Source organism: Tamandua tetradactyla, chromosome 16 (genome assembly GCF_023851605.1).
Source record: "Tamandua tetradactyla isolate mTamTet1 chromosome 16, mTamTet1.pri, whole genome shotgun sequence".
NCBI classification, from domain to species: Eukaryota; Metazoa; Chordata; class Mammalia; order Pilosa; family Myrmecophagidae; genus Tamandua; species Tamandua tetradactyla.
Genome location: NC_135342.1, coordinates 42328659 through 42346636, shown reverse-complemented (window position 1 = coordinate 42346636; position 17978 = coordinate 42328659). Strand labels below are relative to the sequence as shown.

The window sequence follows — 17978 nt, the reverse complement described above, 5'->3', positions numbered from 1 at the left end:
AAGTGTCAGTGACAAATCGGGATCCTGTCTGGAGCTTTGGCAGGCCCCTATAGAAGTATGACAATGCAGACCCTTACGATTTTGGAGCAAAGCTTTACTATCCACTGCAGTTAACTCCTCTTCTTTTGAGAAATAGCTTTTAGCCTGCTACTGAGCCTCAGTAGAGACTGAACACTTAACCAGGGACCACCAAGTTACCATGAAACCTGAGTTACCTGTCATGAGCTGGGTGTTGTATGGCCCATGCAGTGATAAAGTTCAACATGCATAGCAGCACTCCACCGTAAAATGGGAATTGTATATTAGTGATAGTGCTCAAGTAGGTCCTAAAGGCACAAATAAGTTACATGAGGAAGTAGCCTAAATGCCTATCACCCCCACTCCTACTACATTACCTTCTCTTTACCAGATCAGAACCATGGCCTCTTGGGGAGCTCTTTACAATAAGTTGACTGAGGAAGAGAAGATTCAGGCCTGGTTTACAGATGGTTTTCCATAATATGCAGGGACGACCCGGGAGTAGAATGCTGCAGCACTACAACCCCATTCTGGGCTGTCCTTAAAGGATAATGGTGATGGGAAATCCTCCCAGTGGGCAGAACTTTGAACAGTGCACCTGGTTGTTCATTTTGCTTGGAAGGAGAACTGGCCAGAGGTATGTTTGTATACTGACTCATGGGCTGTTGCTTATGGTTTGGCTGGATGGTCAGGGACTTGGAAGGAGCTTGGAAAATTGGTGACAAAGAGGTCTGGGGAAGAGATATGTGGATAAACCTTCCTGAGTGGGCAAAGAACACGAAGATATTGTGTCCCATGTGAATGCTCACCAGAGGGTGACTTCAGCAGAGGAAGGTTTTAATAATCAAGTGGATAAGATGACTCATCCCGTGGATATAAGTCATCCTCCTTCCTCATCCACTCCTGTCATTGCCCAATGAGTTCATGAATAAAGTGGGCATGGTGGTAGGGATGGAGGTTATGTATGGGCTCAGCAAAATGGACTTCTACTCTCCAAGGCCCACCTGACTATGGCCACTGCTGAGTGCCCAATCTGCCAGCAGCAGAGACCCACACTCAGTCCCCAATATGGCACCTGCTACCTGGTAGCAGGTTGATTACACTGGTTTACCTCCATCATGGAAGGGGCAGCAATTTGCTGGAACTGTATTAGACACATATTCCAGATATGGGTTTGCATTCCCTGCACGCAACGCTTCTACAAAAACTACCATCCATGGACTCATCTAGTCTCATGGTATTCCACACAGCATTGCTTCTGATCAAGGAACCCACTTCACAGCAAATGAAGTGCAGGAATGGGCACATGCTCATGGAATTCTCTAGTCTTACCATGTTCCCCATCATACAGAGGCAGCTGGGTTAATAGAATGGTGGAATGTCTTTTTGAAGACCAAATTACAGTGTCAACTAGGTGGCAATACTTTGTAAGGCTGGGACAGTATTCTCCAGGAGGCTGTGTATGCTCTGAATCAGCATCTCCTCTATGGTACTGCTTCTCCCATAGCCAGGATTCACGGGTCCAGGAATCAAGGGCTGGAAATGGGAGTGACACCACTCACTAACACCCTTAGTGATCCACTAGGAAAATTTTTGCCTTCTATCCCTAAAACCTTAAGCTCTGCTGGTGTACAGGTCTTAGCTCCAAAGGAGTAGTACTCCTACCAGGAGACACAACAATGATTCCATTGAAGTGGACGTTAAGACTGGCCACTTTGGGCTTCTCATGCCACTGAATCGACAGGCAACAGAATGGGATTACTGTTTGTCTGGGTTGATTGATCCTGACTATTAAGGGAAAAAAGAACTGCAATTACACAATGGAGGTACAGAAGAGTTTTCCTGGAATACAGGAGATTCCCTAGGGCATCTCTTACTACTACCATGCCCTGTGATTAAAGTGAATGGAAAATTGCAACACCCCAACCCAAGCAGGACTAACAATGGCCCAGAAACCACAAATAAAGGTCTGGGGCACCCCACCTCGCAAAGAACCATGGCCAGAGGATAAAGGCAACATGGAATGGATAGTAAAAGAAGGTAGTGATAAATATGAACTGTGACTACAGAAATGAGGGCCGTGATTGTATGACTATTTCCTCCCTGTTTTGTTATGAGTAGGTTTGCATTTGTACATAAGCGAATCTTGTTTTCCTCTTAACATCTGGCATAAGTTGTATTTTCCATGTTATAGTATTTAAGTCATATGATATGAAGTTTAAGAGTGAATGTTATCTAAGGACTTGCACTGTATTCTGGAGAGATGTAGTATGTTTCCAGTTGTGAACAGGACAGCTGAATATTGTTAGGTGAAACATATGTCTGTTATTGTGTTCTACTTGGAATTTAAGTGTGTTTCAATGTGATATGTATACAGTTGACAATGGGTGGAATGTGATGGTTAGGTACTGGTGTCAACTTGGCCAAGTGGTGATGCCCAGTTTTCTGCTCAGACAAGCACTGGCCTGACCTTTGCTGCAAGGATATTTCATGGCTGGTTGATAAAATGAAAGGTGGTTGTATTAAATCATCAGTCAGTTGGTCGCATCTGTGGCTGATTATATCTGCATTCAACTAAGGCGCTTCTTCCAGCAGCAATATAATACAATCAGTTGGAGAATTTTTAAGGAGGAAGAGAGACTCTTTCACTGCTTCTTCAGCCAGCGAGCATCGTCTGTGGAATTCATCCAGACCCTCATTGGAGCTGCCATCCTCAAAGCCTGCCCTATGGATTTTGAACTTTTCCATTCCCATGGTTGCATGAAACACCTTTCTCTCAATCTCATATTTACAGATATCTCCTGTTGGTTCTATTTCTCTAAAGAACCATGACTAACATACCCTTCTATGAATCATTTTCTTCATCTCAAATCTGTTGACAATAATAACACCTACTTCAGGCAGCTGTTATGAGGACAAAGTGAGATAATTGAATAAGATGCTTAAAAGGATGCCTTGCACATAGTAAGAAGAGCTCAGGCATGGTCTGAGCCCACATTATATATCCAAAGCGGTGAGGACTGCAGGGACATATGAGTCTCTGCCTTGAGCTCATATTCTAATGAGTGAGAGTAGTGGGGAGAGCTAACGTAAATGCCATCAGAGCACCCACAGGAGACTGCCACCACATAGCAGTGAGAGGCAACTCCCCAGCACCCCTGCACACACCTTACATGTATTCATCTGTGCACATCTGTCCCCCCAAAAAAGTTGAATATCGTGTGTTTCCACCTGTTTCCCCACCCTACCCAATGAACCCAGACAGAGCATGAGGTAGAGGTTGTGAATTTGCTGGGCCCTCATTCCAAAAGCTTCTATAGTGGGAGCTGACCACAGCGTGGGTGATTGCAATGTGTGAAAACACACTATTTTTGTACCAAAAATGCTTATTGGGGACTGGATTATGTCTCCCACAAAAGGCATGCTCAGGTCCTGTTTCAGTTTGCTGAAGCTGCCTGAATGCAATATACCAGGAATGGATTGACTTTTACAAAGGGGATTTATTAGGTTTACAAATTTACAGTTCTAAGGCCATGAAAATGTCCAAATTAAGGCAGCAACCAGAGAATACTTTCACTCAAGAAAGGCTGATTGAGTCCATGTTCCTCTGTCACAGGGGAAGGCACATGGCTACATCTGATGGCCCTCTCACCCAGCTTCTGGTTTCAAATGGCTCTCTCAGTTCCTGTTTCCAGTGACTTTCTCTCTAAGGTTTTGTGGGTCCTCACCTAGTTTTTCTGGGTAGACTTTGGGCTTCATCTCTTAGCTTAGCATCTCCAAATGTCTGTATCCGGTTTCATCTCTCCACTTTCTGTCGCCTCTGAGCTCTCTCTATTTTCTGCCTTTTATTCTCTTCATACAGGGTTCCAATAAAAAGGATTAAAACCCACCTTGAATTCAGTGGATCACATGCCCATGGAAACAATTTAATCAATAGGTCCCACCCACAAGTGGGTGGGTCACATCTCCATGGAAACAACCTAATCAAGAGGTCTACCCAACAATAGGTCTGCCCCCACAAGATTGGATTAAAATAACATGGCTTTTCTGGGTATATAACAGCTTCAAACCATCACAGGTTTCAACTCCTGGTCCTGTGGGTATTAACTCATTTGTAAATAGGATCTTTGAGGATGCTGTTTAGTTAAGGTAGGAATAAACTCAATGACAGTGGATCTTAATCCAATATGGCTGAAGTCCTTACAAGCAAAGGAAATTGGACACAGTAGGAGAAGCAGCCAGAAGCTAAAAGTCAAGACAGCCCAGAACCAAAAGAAGAAGCCACCATGTGCATTGTCTTGTGATTGAAAAGCCAAGGACCAAGGATCGCAAGCAGCCAGCCCCAGAATGCCATAACCTTTGAGGAGAAAGCATTGCCTGGCTGACTCCTTGATTTTGGACTTCTCTTAGGCTCAAAACTGTGAGGCAATAAATCCCTGTTGTTTAAGCCAACCCATTGCAGGATATTTGTTTTAGCAGCTGGGAAACTAAAACAAGGCCAGTAAATGCACACCTGCCACTCCATATGGTACCACAACAGTGATCTCTTCCAACACTAATGAAAACAGCATTGAGTTTACTGAGGGAAGATGGCCAGACTTGAATGTGGGCCTGACATTTTCAAGGGTAAGTCCAAGTAACACTTTCTACCCTGTGGGCACAGTTTCAAACCAAACGTATGGTAATTTCCAGGAAAGTTGGAGCCTGCTCTGAGAGGTCATGGTTAACAAGGAATCTTCAAGAGACTAGAAGCAATCTAAATAGCCATCAAAAGGGAAGTGGCAAAATAAAATACAGCAATGTACACAGTAGGCTACTATAGCAGCTGCAAAAAAAGAGGAGCTCTGGAAGTTCTGAGACAGAAAGAGCTCCAGGTATAGTGCCCATGAAAATAGCAAAGTGCCAATTGGTATGGATCATTTGCTATACTTTGTGAAACAGGTTGAGGCATAGGGAGGCATATTTGTATTAATTTGTATGTGCTTTAAGAATTATGTGAATGGATACATAAAAAGCTAATAATGAGGGTTACTTTATGGAAAGGGCAATAAGAAGGGGGAACAAATGCAAAAGAGAAACTTTTCACTGGATATCTTTTAATACTTTATAAAATTTTGGAATTGTATTGCCTGTTTAAAAAAATCATTTTTCCCAAATAATGCATCACTGATTTCCATTTCAGAAGAGTAAAGAAGATCTTTGTATTGTGAAAGGGTGAGGGGGAAGCGAATGTGCTTTGAAATCAGATGGGACCAAATTCAAATCCTATTGCTGCCTTAACTTGTCTTGGACAAGTCATTTAGTCTCTCTAGGCCTTTTCTTCCCCTTCTTTAAATGGCACATTAAAAGTGGTGTCATTCTTGCCTGCTGAGATTGTATAATGATACAGCTTTCACAATGTGACTGTGTGATTGTGAAACCCTTGTGTCTGATGCTCCTTTTGTCTACCTTGTCAACAGATGAGTGGAACATATGGAATAAAAATAAATAATAGGGGGAACAAATGTTAAAATAAATTTAGTTTGAAATGCTAGTGATTAATGAAAGGGAGGGGTAAGGGGTATGGTATGTAAAATTTTTTGTTTTTGTTTTTGTTTTATTTTTCTGTTATCTTTTTATTTCTTTCTCTGAATTGATGAAAATATTCTGGGAAATGATCATGATGATGAATATGCAACTATGTGATGATATTGTGAATTGCTGAGTGTATGTGTTGGGAATGTTTGTGTTTCCTTCTTGTAATTTTTTTTAATTAATTAAAATTTTTTTTAAAAAATGGTGTCATTGTCCACATGCAAAAAAATGAAAGAGGATCCATATCTCACACACTATACAAAAATTAACTCAAAATGGATCAAAGACCTAAACATTAGAGCTAAGACCATAAAACTTTTAGAAGAAAATGTAGGGAAATATTTTATAAATCTCAAAATAGGAGGTGGTTTTCTAGATCTTACACCCAAAGCACGAGCATTGAAGAAATAAATAAATAAATGGGAACTCCTCAAAATTAAACACTTTCGTGCATCAAAGAACTTTGTCAAGAAAGTAAAAAGACAGCCTACAATGGGAGACAATATTTGGAAACGATATATCAGATAAAGGTCTAGTATCCAGAATTTATAAAGAGATTGTTCAACTCAACAAAAAGACAGACAACCCAATTACAAAATGGACAAAAGAAATGAACAGACACTTCTCAGAAGAGGAAATACAAATGGTTAAAAGGCACATGAAAATATGCTCAACTTCCCTGGCTACTAGGGAAATGCAAATCAAAACCACAATGAGATATCATCTCACCCCCACCAGAATGGCCATTATCAACAAAACAGAAAATGACAAATGCTGGGGAGGATGTGGAGAAAGAGGCACACTTATCCATTGTTGGTGGGAATGTCAAATGGTACAACCACTGTGGAAGGCAGTTTGGTGGTTCCTCAGGAAGCTAAGTATAGAATTGCCATATGACCCATAATAGCATTGCTAGGTATCTACTCAGAGAACGTGAGGGCAAGGACACAAATGGACATTTGCACACCAATGTTTATAGCAGCATTATTTACAATTGCGAAGAGATGGAAACAGCCAAAATGTCCATCAACAGATGAGTGGCTAAATAAGCTGTGGTATGTACATACGATGGAATATTATGCAACTGTAAGACAGAATAAAATCATGAAGCATGTAACAACATGGGTGGACCTTAAGGAAATTATGCTGAGTGAGATTAGCCAGAAACAAAAGGACAAATACTGTGTGGTCTCACTGATACGAACTGACATTAGTGAATGAACTTGCAAAACTTCAGTTGATAAAAGAGACCATCAGGAGATAGAAAAAGGGTAGATATTGAGTAATCAGAGCTGAAGGGATACAGATTGTGCAACAGGATTGATTGTAAAAATTCGGAAGTGGATGTAGCTTTCACAGTGTGACTGTGTGATTGTGAAAACCTCGTGTCTTGTGCTCCTTTTATCTACCTTGTTAACAGATGAGTAGAACATATGGAATAAAAATAAATAATAGGGGGAAAATGTTAAAACAAATTTAGTTTGAAATGCTAGTGATCAATGAAAGGGAGGAGTAAGGGATATGGTGCGTATGTTTTTTTTTTCTGTTTTCGTTTTATTTTTCTGTTATCATTTTGTTTCTTTTTCTGAACTGATGCAAATGTTCTAAGAAATGATCATGATGATGAATCTGGAGCTATGCGATGATATTGTGAATTACTGATTATATATGTAGAATGGAATGATCACATATTGGGAATGTTTGTGTTTCTTTCCTGTAATTTTTTTCTTTTTTTTAAATTAATTAAAAAAATTTTTAAAAATTCGAAAATGGATAGCACAATACTACCTAACTGTAATACAATAATGTTAGAACACTGAATGAAGCTGACTGTGAGAATGATAGAGGGAGGAGGGCTAGGGGCACAAATGAAACCAGAAGGAAAGATAGATAATAAAGACTGAGATGGTATAATCTAGAAATGCCTGGAGTGTATAATGACAGTGACTAAATGTACAAATTTTAAAATGTTTTTGCATGAGGAAGAACACGAATGTCAGTATGGCAGGGTGTTGAATATATAGGGTAATTAATATTTTATAACAAACTTATGTTGTGACACTAAAGCAAAAATGTTAATTTGATGCAAAATTTATATTTTGACTTGTGTATTTCCTAATATAACTTTTGTGGAAAGCTTAATTGAACACCATAGTACGTGGGACCTTGAGTAGGGCCTGAGATTTTGTAGGTTTGTCCAGAGTGATGCCCCAATAAATCCCAGAGTGATTTGAACAGTGAACAAAAAAGTATTTGCAAAGTACCCTTGAAGGAATGTTGAGAAAGGGGGAAAGCTCAACGTCCCCAAGTGGAGAATTCTTGATATTCTCACAAACAGTGAGGACAACCAAAGCAATAGCCCAAGCCCTCAATCTTGGGGTTTATTCATATGAAACTTATCCCACAAAGGATAGGCTAAGCCTACTTAAAATTAGGTCTAACAGTCACCCCCAAGAGAACCTCTTTTGTTGCTCATATGTGCCCTCTCTCTCTCAGCCAACATGACAAGCAAACTCACTACCCTCCCCCTCTCTACATGGGGCATGATTCCCAGGGGTGCAAACCTTCCTGGCAACGTGGGACAGAAATCCTAGAATGAGCTGGGACTCAGCATCAGGGGATTGCGAAAACTCTCTTGACCAAAAGGGGGAAGAGCCAAATGAGACACAATAAAGTATCAATAGCTGAGAGATTCCCAACAGAGTGGAGAGGTTATCCTGGAGGTTGTTCTCACGCATTAAATAGATATCACCTTTTTAGTTAAGGTGTAATGGAGAGACAGGAGGGAATTGCCTGAAAATATAGGCTACATGTTCCAGTAGCCATGTTTCTTGAAGATGATTGTATAATGATATAGCTTTCACCATGTGACTGTGTGATTGTGAAAATCTTGTGTCTGATGCTCCTTTTATCTACCTTATCAACAACCGAGTAAAACATATGGATTAAAAATAAATAAATAATAGGGGGAACAAATGTTAAAATAAATTTAGTAGATTGAAATGCTAGTGATCGGGTGGGCCACGGTGGCTCAGCAGGCAAGAATGCTCTCCTGCCATGCCAGAGGACCTGGGTTCAATTCCTGGTGCCTGCCCATGTTAAAAAAAAAAAGAAGAAGAAGAAAATAAGAAATGCTAGTGATCAATGAAAGGGAAGAGTAAGGGTATGGTATGTATGAATTTTTTTCCGTTTTCTTTTTCTGAATTGATGCAAATGTTCTAAGGAATCATTATAATGATGAATATACAACTATGTGATGATATTGTGAGTTACTGATTATATATGTAGAATGGAATGATGATATGGTAAGAATGTTTGTGTTTGTATGTTGGTATGTTTAATAATTTTTTTTTAATGGTGTCATTGTAAAGGTTGCTGTGATCATGAAATGAAAATTCTTGTAAAGCACTGAGCTTGATACTTAGAATGGGGTAAGGTTGTTTTTCAGAACGACTATTATTTTTTTATCGCACCTGGAAGAAAGCTGGACAAAGGGGGTGTAGTTCTCAAACTTTGGAGTACCTGTTAAAATATATGTATCTTTATATATAAATATATATGTCCAGAACTGCATCCCCAAGTCCCAGAATCAGAATCGACTTGAATGGAACCTGTGCATTGGAATTTTAATGCACACATTTTCGGGTTCAGATCCACCAAAGCTAGAGAACGAATGTGGTAGAGAGGCCTGTGCTCTTAGGCTCACTTCCTGGCCTCTGGCTGCAAAATCTAAATTGACTCTGATCTCCTTGCTCAGTTTCACTGGGTGGAAAGTTGGGGAATTGGGGAGGTGGGAGGGGTAAGACCCAGGCAGCTTGGCATGCAGATAGATGTTGCCTCTCTGGAGTCAGAGGAGTTCCAGCCTCATCACCTGACACTGCTAGGAAAGAGAGCTTTTGGGACCTGTGGGAGACCCTGCAAGCACTTGGACCTATGACGCTTCCTCTCCACTTACGGCACGCAATGAGACTGCAGTGTCTCCATAAAATTAATGTATCAACCATTTATTGAGCACTTTCCCGGCATCATGGGCAGCCCCACAGCTGTTTTCTCCATATTCGAGGAAGCAGTGAGGGATAGGTATAGCCCCAATATCTGAGGTGCTGTTTTAAAGGTTAGTTACAGAAGAAAAACATGGTTGGATGTGGCTATTGCTGCTTGACAGATTTCTTTCAACTCCCTCCGAGGTCCCTTCCATTTGTAGGAGCCTTTTACTGCCAATCACCCAGACCCATTTACTTTGCACCCCAATGCGACCTTGTCACCTACTCCCAAGGACTTCATCCCCTGAACTTCCTCGGGAATTCTCTCCCACCCTCCAGATGAAAGGGACCGGGAACTAAATCCTGCTCAGTCGCGGTCGGAGCGTGCAATAGCGCTGCACGAACAGCAGGTGGCGCTGCGCACTTCCGTGCGGGAGAAAGGAACCCTGGAGGAACCGAGGAGGCGTTAGCAAAGAGCAGTGGTAGACTGCTGGACATATGAACTCAATAAATATTTGATAAGTGACATAAGTGAGGGCTTGTGAAAGCTGCAATCGCTTACCATTACACTCTGTCTCCTGGTCTAAGTATCAAAGCTGGCAGGACTGTGAAGGAAAGAGAGTGTCACTGCTAGAAGGGCTAGAAAACTGGCAGAACCAAATTCTTCCTGTCACAGATGGGAGACGCCCGACAGGGATGGGGAAGACACACCCAGAGTCACCCAGGGTGGGAAGCAGAGCCCAGATTCTGGACAGACCAGTTCTTTGGCCACACTTAGACTCATAGGCATTGCTTTTCTAAAAATATATACCATTAGCACATCCCCATAAAGTGGCATGGTGCTTGCTTCGTCCTGAAGCCAACGGAGGTATTTTCCAAGTTTGGGTCACCTACAGCCCCATTCATGATTTTGGCCACATCTACATACCGCCTGTATTTGTATTTAAATCAGCTCACTTTGTAAAGTTAAATTTAATTATTATAAAGGAAACATTTTACTGCTATCGTAACTGAAAACCCAGTATTTCTCACCCTAAACATAACTTTCTTTAAAAGTCTGCTTACTACTGAATAATCCTCGAACACACCATCAGTGGTGTTTTCCATACTTTAGGGGAAACTGAGATTCCAATACTAATTCTCCCAAGAATTCTGAGTGAGATGAAGCAAGAAGCAGTGAGAAGGCTTTCTTTTTTGCAATGGGTTTGCTAACAGAACACAGGTGTTGAGAAAAATATTGCTATATCTTAAGCCAAAATGGGAAAGGAAAAGACTCATATCAACATTGTCGTTATTGGACACATAGATTCGGGCAAGTCCACCACTACTGGCCACCTGATCTACAAATGTGGTGGAATCAACAAAAGAGCCATAGAAACATTTGAGAGGGAGGCTGGTGAGATGGGAAAGGGGGGTTTCAAGTATGCCTGGGTCTTGGACAACCTAAAAGCTGAATGTGAGCGTGGTATCACTACTGATAACTTCCTGTGGAAATTTGAGACCAGCAACTATTAGGTGACTGTGATTGATGCCCCAGGACACAGAGACTTTATTAAAAACATGATACAGGCACATCTTAGGCTGTCCGGATTGTTGCTGCTGGTGTTGGTGAATTTGAAGCTGGTATCTCCAATAATGGGCAGATCTATGAGCATATCTTTCTAGCTTTCACATTGGGTGTGAAACAACTAATTGTTGGTGTTAACAAAATGGATTCCCTTGAGCCACCCTACAGTCAGAAGAGCTATGAGGAAATTGTCAAGTAAGTCAGCACCTACATTAAGAAAATCAACTGCAACCCTGACACAATAGCATTTGTGTTGATTTCTGGTTGGATTGGTGACAACATGCTGGAGCCAAGTGCTAACATGCCTTGGTTCGAGGGATGGAAACATGCCTTGGTTCAAGGGATGGAAAGTCACCTGTAAGGATGGTAGTGCCAGTGGAACCATGCTTCTTGAAGCTCTGCATTGCATCCTGCCACCTACTTGTCCAAATGACAGGCCTTGCATTTGCCTCTTCAGGATGTCTACAACATTGCTGGGATTGCTACTGTGCCTGTGGGCCAAGTGGAGAATGGTGTCCTCAAACCAGGCATGGTGGTCACCTCTGCTCCAGTCAATGTGACAACTGAAGTATAGTCTGTTAAAATGCACTGTGAAGCTTTGAGTGAAGCTCTTCCTGGGGACAATTCTTCAATGTCAAGAATGTGCCTGTAAAAGATATTTGTCATGGCAATGTGGCTGGTGACAGCAAAAATGACCCACCAATGGAAGCAGCTAGCTTCACTGCTCAAGTGACTGTCCTGAACCATCCAGGCCAAATCAGTGCTGGTTATGCACCTGTGCTGGATTGTTGCGCAGCTCACATTGCTTGCAAGTCTGCTGAGCTTAAGGAGATTGATCACTGTTCTAGCAAGAAGTTGGAAGATGGTCCCATATTCCTGAAATCTGGTAATGCTGCTGTCATTGATATGGTTCCTGGCAAGCCCATCTGTGCTGAGAGCTTCTCTGACTATCCTCCTCTGGGTTGTTTTGTTGGTGGTGATATGAGACAGTTCCATGGGCCAAAATGTTGTTTGGCCATTTTGTTCTGAAAGCATCTGTCATCAGCCATGTGTTAGACCTGATCAAAGTACACAGAGCTGAGCACCTATCATCAAGGCAGTGGACAAGAAGGCTGCTGGAGCTGGCAAGGTTACCAGGTCTGCCCAGAAAGCTAAATGAATATCACCCATAACACTTGGCACCCCAGTCTTAATCAGTGGTATAAGAATGGTCTCAGAACTGTTTATCTCAATTGGCCATTTAATAGTAAAAGACTGGTTAACGGTAACAATGCATCGTAAAATCTTCAGAAGAAAAGGAATGTTTTGTGGACCATTTGTTTTTGTGTGGCAGTTTTAAGTTATTAGTTTTTACAGCCAGTACTTTTTAAGTGGAAATAATGACCAAAAACCTGTCACAGCATTTTGAGACCCATTAAAACCAAGTTTAATGAGAAAAAAAAAAAAAAAAACAGTGAAAGAGAAAGGAGCAGAAGGAAGCCAGAGAGGAAGGCTATTACAATTTTTACTCTATTGCAGAACAAATGGAACGCTTACTCATATTGTACACTGTGCAACAAATTCCACGTCCTTTCTGCATTACGCACACAACTCTGGAAGTTTAATTATATTTTCCTCTGGGAAGCTGGAGGGGAAAGGTGGATACCTGGATTGTTGTGCATCTGCCCCACCCATTGGAGCCCTGGTGCCAAGCATGATAGCCTCTCAGGGTGAGGAAGTCCTTAGTGGTCACCCAGTCTCCTTGCTCCCTTCTGGATATCTAATTCCATCTCCCAAATCCTGCTGGGCGGCCTCCTTGCCTCTGCCTCAGTTCATTGCCTGCTCTGGAGGTAACCTACAGTAGGGCAGGGGCCAGGGCAGCAGGAAAGATATGTGCAACCTGGAGATGGACAAAGAGGAGGAAGGAAGCCTGTCATTAAGTTGTAAGGAAAGATAACCATGGGATGTAGGCAAGCTGCTTCCTTTCTCTGCATCTATAAAACAAAAAGGGTTGATTAGACAAGGCCTGCTAGTGAGGAACCAGCCCCAAATCCCTCTCCTGCCTCTCTCCAGCCGCTCCTGGACAGTTCTGTCTCCAAATGCAGGCAGGAATTTAGAAAGGATATCTATATCTTCTCTTCCTTTTCTTCAGAGAACCAAAAGATAATGGTCAAATGGGAAAAAGACCCTTCTCACTGCTGTCCTGCAATACTGAAATGTGCTGCTAGGAGACACCATTGGACCCATCTTGTCCTAAAGATCTTTAAGACAAGAAGACCCAGTTATGGGTCCTAAACCATCACTGAATGAGCCTAACACACATTTTGGTGTGGACGAGTTCAAAGGGAGCCAGGCATGTGGGCGCCTCTACCCCTTCAGATTCTACAGGGCAGACTTCAATACTCCAATACCCAGAGGTATAAGTCAGGCGGAATAGGGCACTAACTATGACTCTGTCCCCTCCTAATGTTGGGACCTCAGACAAATAGAAACCTCACTAAGCCTCAGTTTCCTCATCTGTAAAGTGGGCACAATGCCCACTTTGCACAGTTGTTTGTAGGGGCTACATGAGATTGTTCACACACAGTTGCTTTTATCAATAGCAGCTGAGCACCTAATTCTAGCTTTGGGTCTATAGCCAAGTTCCTTGTAAAGGGTTTATCAAGCAAGGAATATTTGGAAGAGCAATAAACAGATATGTATGTTTATATAGAATATCACCCAGGCCACAGCACTTCCATCCAATCCCCTTCCTCATAGCTGGTCTCTTCTCCACTCTGATCTTGCCTCAGCATTTGACTGCCATTCCTTGTGATGTTCATGACATTCTGCCTTTTATTACAGAGACATGTCCTTCCTTTGCTCCCTTTCCAGGAAGGTGAGATTGACCAGAGGCTACCTTAGCTATCATTGCCCACCCCCATCCCCCACTCCAGTATCTACAGAACACCCTGTACATTATAGACACTCACGTGAAGTTTGTCATCTGAAATCTCACTGACCCAGGCAGCTTAGACCAGAGGTCCCATGAAGCAGACACATGTTGTTTGGCCATTTTGTTCTGAAAGCATCTGTTATCAGCCATGTGTTAGACCTGATCAAAGTACACCTAGGTTCTCACACCCAGCTTGGCGTTTCTGCCCACTTATGTTCACCATATATAGCCCTTCAAACCCTGGCTCAGGTACAGCAAATTAAACTATAAGGTTTCTGAAGCCCTTGCAGCTTGGCAATTTGGAGATCCTTTCAAGGAGCATTGATCAGGTTCTATGAATTCCCATCAGAATCACGAAAGTCCAAAGTCCTTCCTGTGTCCTACAAGGCCTTCGTGTTCTGGTCTCTGCCTGTCACTCAATCTCAATTTCTTCTCCTCCCTCTCTCACCCCACTGCAGACATTTAGGCCTCCTCACTGTTCTTCAAATACCTCAGATGCTTTTCACTAACTGCTCCCTCTGCCTGGAAGCTCTTCTCTAGACAGCTGCATGGCTCTCCTACTCCATTCAGCACTGATCAATAAATGGCACCTCTCAGAGAGGCCATCCCTGCCCAGGCTGTCAACAGTCACACTCACACATCTTCCCCGTTTCAGAATGCACATCACAACCCTTTGCCATTTTCATTTCCCATATTTCCATATGGAGGGAAACTGGCCAGATCATCTCTCTTGACCCCTCTCCTGTTCCATCACTCCCTCCATTCCATGGAAGGATTGAGTTGTCTAATTGGTGAGTTAGGAAGGAAACACTTAACTCAGCTCAGTTCACCTTTCTCTTCGGGAACTGCCTGTGTGCACACACATGTTCCTATCCGCTCACTGTCACACATGAAGGGCTTCCCACCAACCAGAGGAAAGAGGAGAAGGCTTGGGCGTCCAGCCATGTCACTCACTGGACTGTGTCTGGTCCTGGATTAAAAGCATCAACTAATCACATCTTCTAATCAACATTATCAGTTAAAAATTTAAATATCCATCTGGCTCCTAAATCAGTTCTCCAGTTGATTATAAATTTATATGGTGTTTCTTTTATCTATTGTTGTATAACAAGTCACCCCAAAGCTTAGTAATTTAAGTGAACAGTTATTGTTACGTATGAGTCTTTGGGTTGACTAATTGGTTCTTTTCTTTTGCATGGTGTCAGCTGCTAGACCAGCTGAAAGGTATAAATGGCTTTATTCACACGGCTGGCAGTAGGTCCTGGCCACTAGTTAGGAGGTCAACTAGGACTATTGGCTGGCTGGGGGGATTTGGGGTAGGATGTGTCTTGGCTCTCTTCCACATGGATTCTTAGGCTTCCTTTTGATATGGCAGGTAGGTCTACTAGCAAGTGTTCCAAGAGGAAGGAAGGAGCAACTGCCTATCTTCTTAAGACTTGATCTTGGAAGCCCCAGAATATCACTTCCACTGAATTCTACTGGTCAATGCAGTCACAGGGCCAGTCCAGATCCTTGATGTAAAGTGCTACATGCCCATACAGGGAGTAAAGAACTTGTTGAGGGCCGTCTTTGGAGACTACCTACCAGAGATGAGGAATAGATTATTGAGAATGTTCCAATAGTGACTCCCCAACACTATACCACTCATTCATTCATTTATGTTTGTTTTCCTTTCTAGTATGTAAGTTGATGAGATCAGATGCTTTAGTTTGTTCACTGCTATATTCCTAGCAACTAGAACAATACCCAGCACATAGTAGGTGCTCAATTAATATTTGTTCAGTGAATGAGTAAATGAATTAATCATTCAATCACCTCAACCAACCACAGAAAATTAGAAAAAGTGAGATGTAAACTGGGCTTAAAAGACACATAGGTCTGGCAAGAACATGTTCTGTGGATAAACAGATGAGAAACAGTGCTGCATAGTGGGCAGTTGTCCCATCACTTGCTTAGTAGTACACAACTGACTAGGATCCTCTCAGTCCATTCTCATTCCACACTCAACACCAGCAGCATGCCAGAGGTGCTTGAAAGAACACCATACCTGAAGGAGAACAAATGCCCATCTGATTGTGGATAAGAAAAGAATTTATTCACAATCTTGCAAGAATGGGCACTTAACCAAAAAATGATGGCTGGTGCGCCATACATTAGAGTGCCAAAACAGTTATACCTGTGTCTAGCTCACAGACCCTACCCTGTATCTCCGCTGATTGGATACTCCAGAGATTACAGCCTATCTGGATAGTCTAACTAATTATTCAAATTTCTGGCAGAAGTTTCCCACTTTTGATTATGCTTTATATTTCAATGACCCTGGTCATTACTTATTTAAACTTGTTTCTACCTGTTTGGCATCAATTCTAGGCTTGCGTCAGAGGTGCTCTCCTTCCCTGCCTGCAAAACTGGTTTGAGTTAATCTGCAGCCCTTTCCTGCACCATCTTGTGTGAAAGCTAAACTTAATTTTCTTACAGAGAGAACTCAGAAAGCTTTCATTATATTTGTTATGTGTGTGTGTGTGTGTTTGTGGAAAGGAGGGGACTGAATTCCCACTAGCTCAGCCCCAGGTGCAGGGGTTTCTTTTATCTTGCACTGTAGACCACTGGTTTTCATCTGGAGGTGATCTCCCCTGCCCCCCCCCCCCCCACCAGAGGACATGTGATAGTGTCAAGAGACTTTTTTATTGTCACAATTGGCAAGGGATGCTGCTAAACATTCTACAATTCACAGGACAGACACCCTCCCACCCCCCTGTGCCAGTTTAAATCTGTGGTATATCCCAAAAAACCCATATCCTTTAATCCTCATTCAGTATCGCTGGATAGAAGCTTTTTGATTATACATGGAGATGTGACCCATCCAATTGTTGGTGAAAACTCTTTGTTAGATAGTTTCCCCGGAGGTGTGTGTCCATCTGTTCTAGTTTGCTTGCTGCTGAAATGTGATATACCAGAAATGGAATGGCTTTTTAAAGGGGAAATTTAATGAATTACAAGTTTACAGTTCTAAGGCCAAGGAAATGTCCCAATTAAAGCAAGTTGTTCTAGTTTGCTAGCTGTCGGAACGCAACACACCAGAGATGGATTGACTTTTAATAAAAGGGGATTTATTTTGTTGGTTCTTCAGAGGAAAGGCAGCTAACTTTCCACTGAGGTTCTTTCTTACGTGGAAGGCACAGGATGGTCTCTGCTGGTCTTCTCTCCAGGCCCTGGGTTCCAACAACTTCCCCCAGGGTGATTTCTTTCTCCATCTCCAAGGGCCTGGGCTGAGCTGCAAGTGCTGAGATGAGGAATGCCAAGCTGCTAGGCTGTGCTATGTTGCGATCTCTCATTTAAGCACCAGCCAATTAAGTCAAACGTCACTCATTGCAGCAGACCCGCCTCCTAGCCGACTGCAGATGTAATTGGCAACAGATGAGGTTCACGTACCGTTGGCTTATGTCCGCAGCAACAAGATTAGGTATGCTCACCTGGCCAAGTTGACAACTGAATCTAACTAACACACAAGTCAATAAAAATGTCCAAATTAAGGCACCAACAAAAGGTTACCTTCACTCAAGAAAGGCCAATGACGTTCAGGGTTTCTCTCTCATCTGGAAAGATGTGTGGTGAACATGACAATTTCTACTAGCTTCCTCTCTAGGCCCCTTGCTTCATGAAGCTTCCTGGGGACATCCTCCTTCTTCATCTCCAAAGGTCACTGGCTGATGGACTCTGTGGTTCTCTCGTCATTCTGAAGCTTTCTCCAAAACACTTGCTCTTTTATAGGATTCCAGTAAAGTAATTGTATTAGTTAGGGTTCTCTAGAGAAACAGAATCAACAGGGAACACTTGCAAATATAAAATTTATGAAAGCGTCTCACGTGACCGTAGGAACGCAGAGTCCAAAATCCACAGGGCAGGCTGCGAAGCCGATGAC

The 17978-nt window shown here is 42.4% G+C and overlaps 1 pseudogene; it reads left to right on the top strand.

The window, feature by feature from the left end:
- The first annotated feature begins 10826 nt into the window (after positions 1-10826).
- Positions 10827-12301, top strand: LOC143660279 (elongation factor 1-alpha 1-like; annotated as a pseudogene).
- The last annotated feature ends 5677 nt before the right edge of the window (positions 12302-17978 follow it).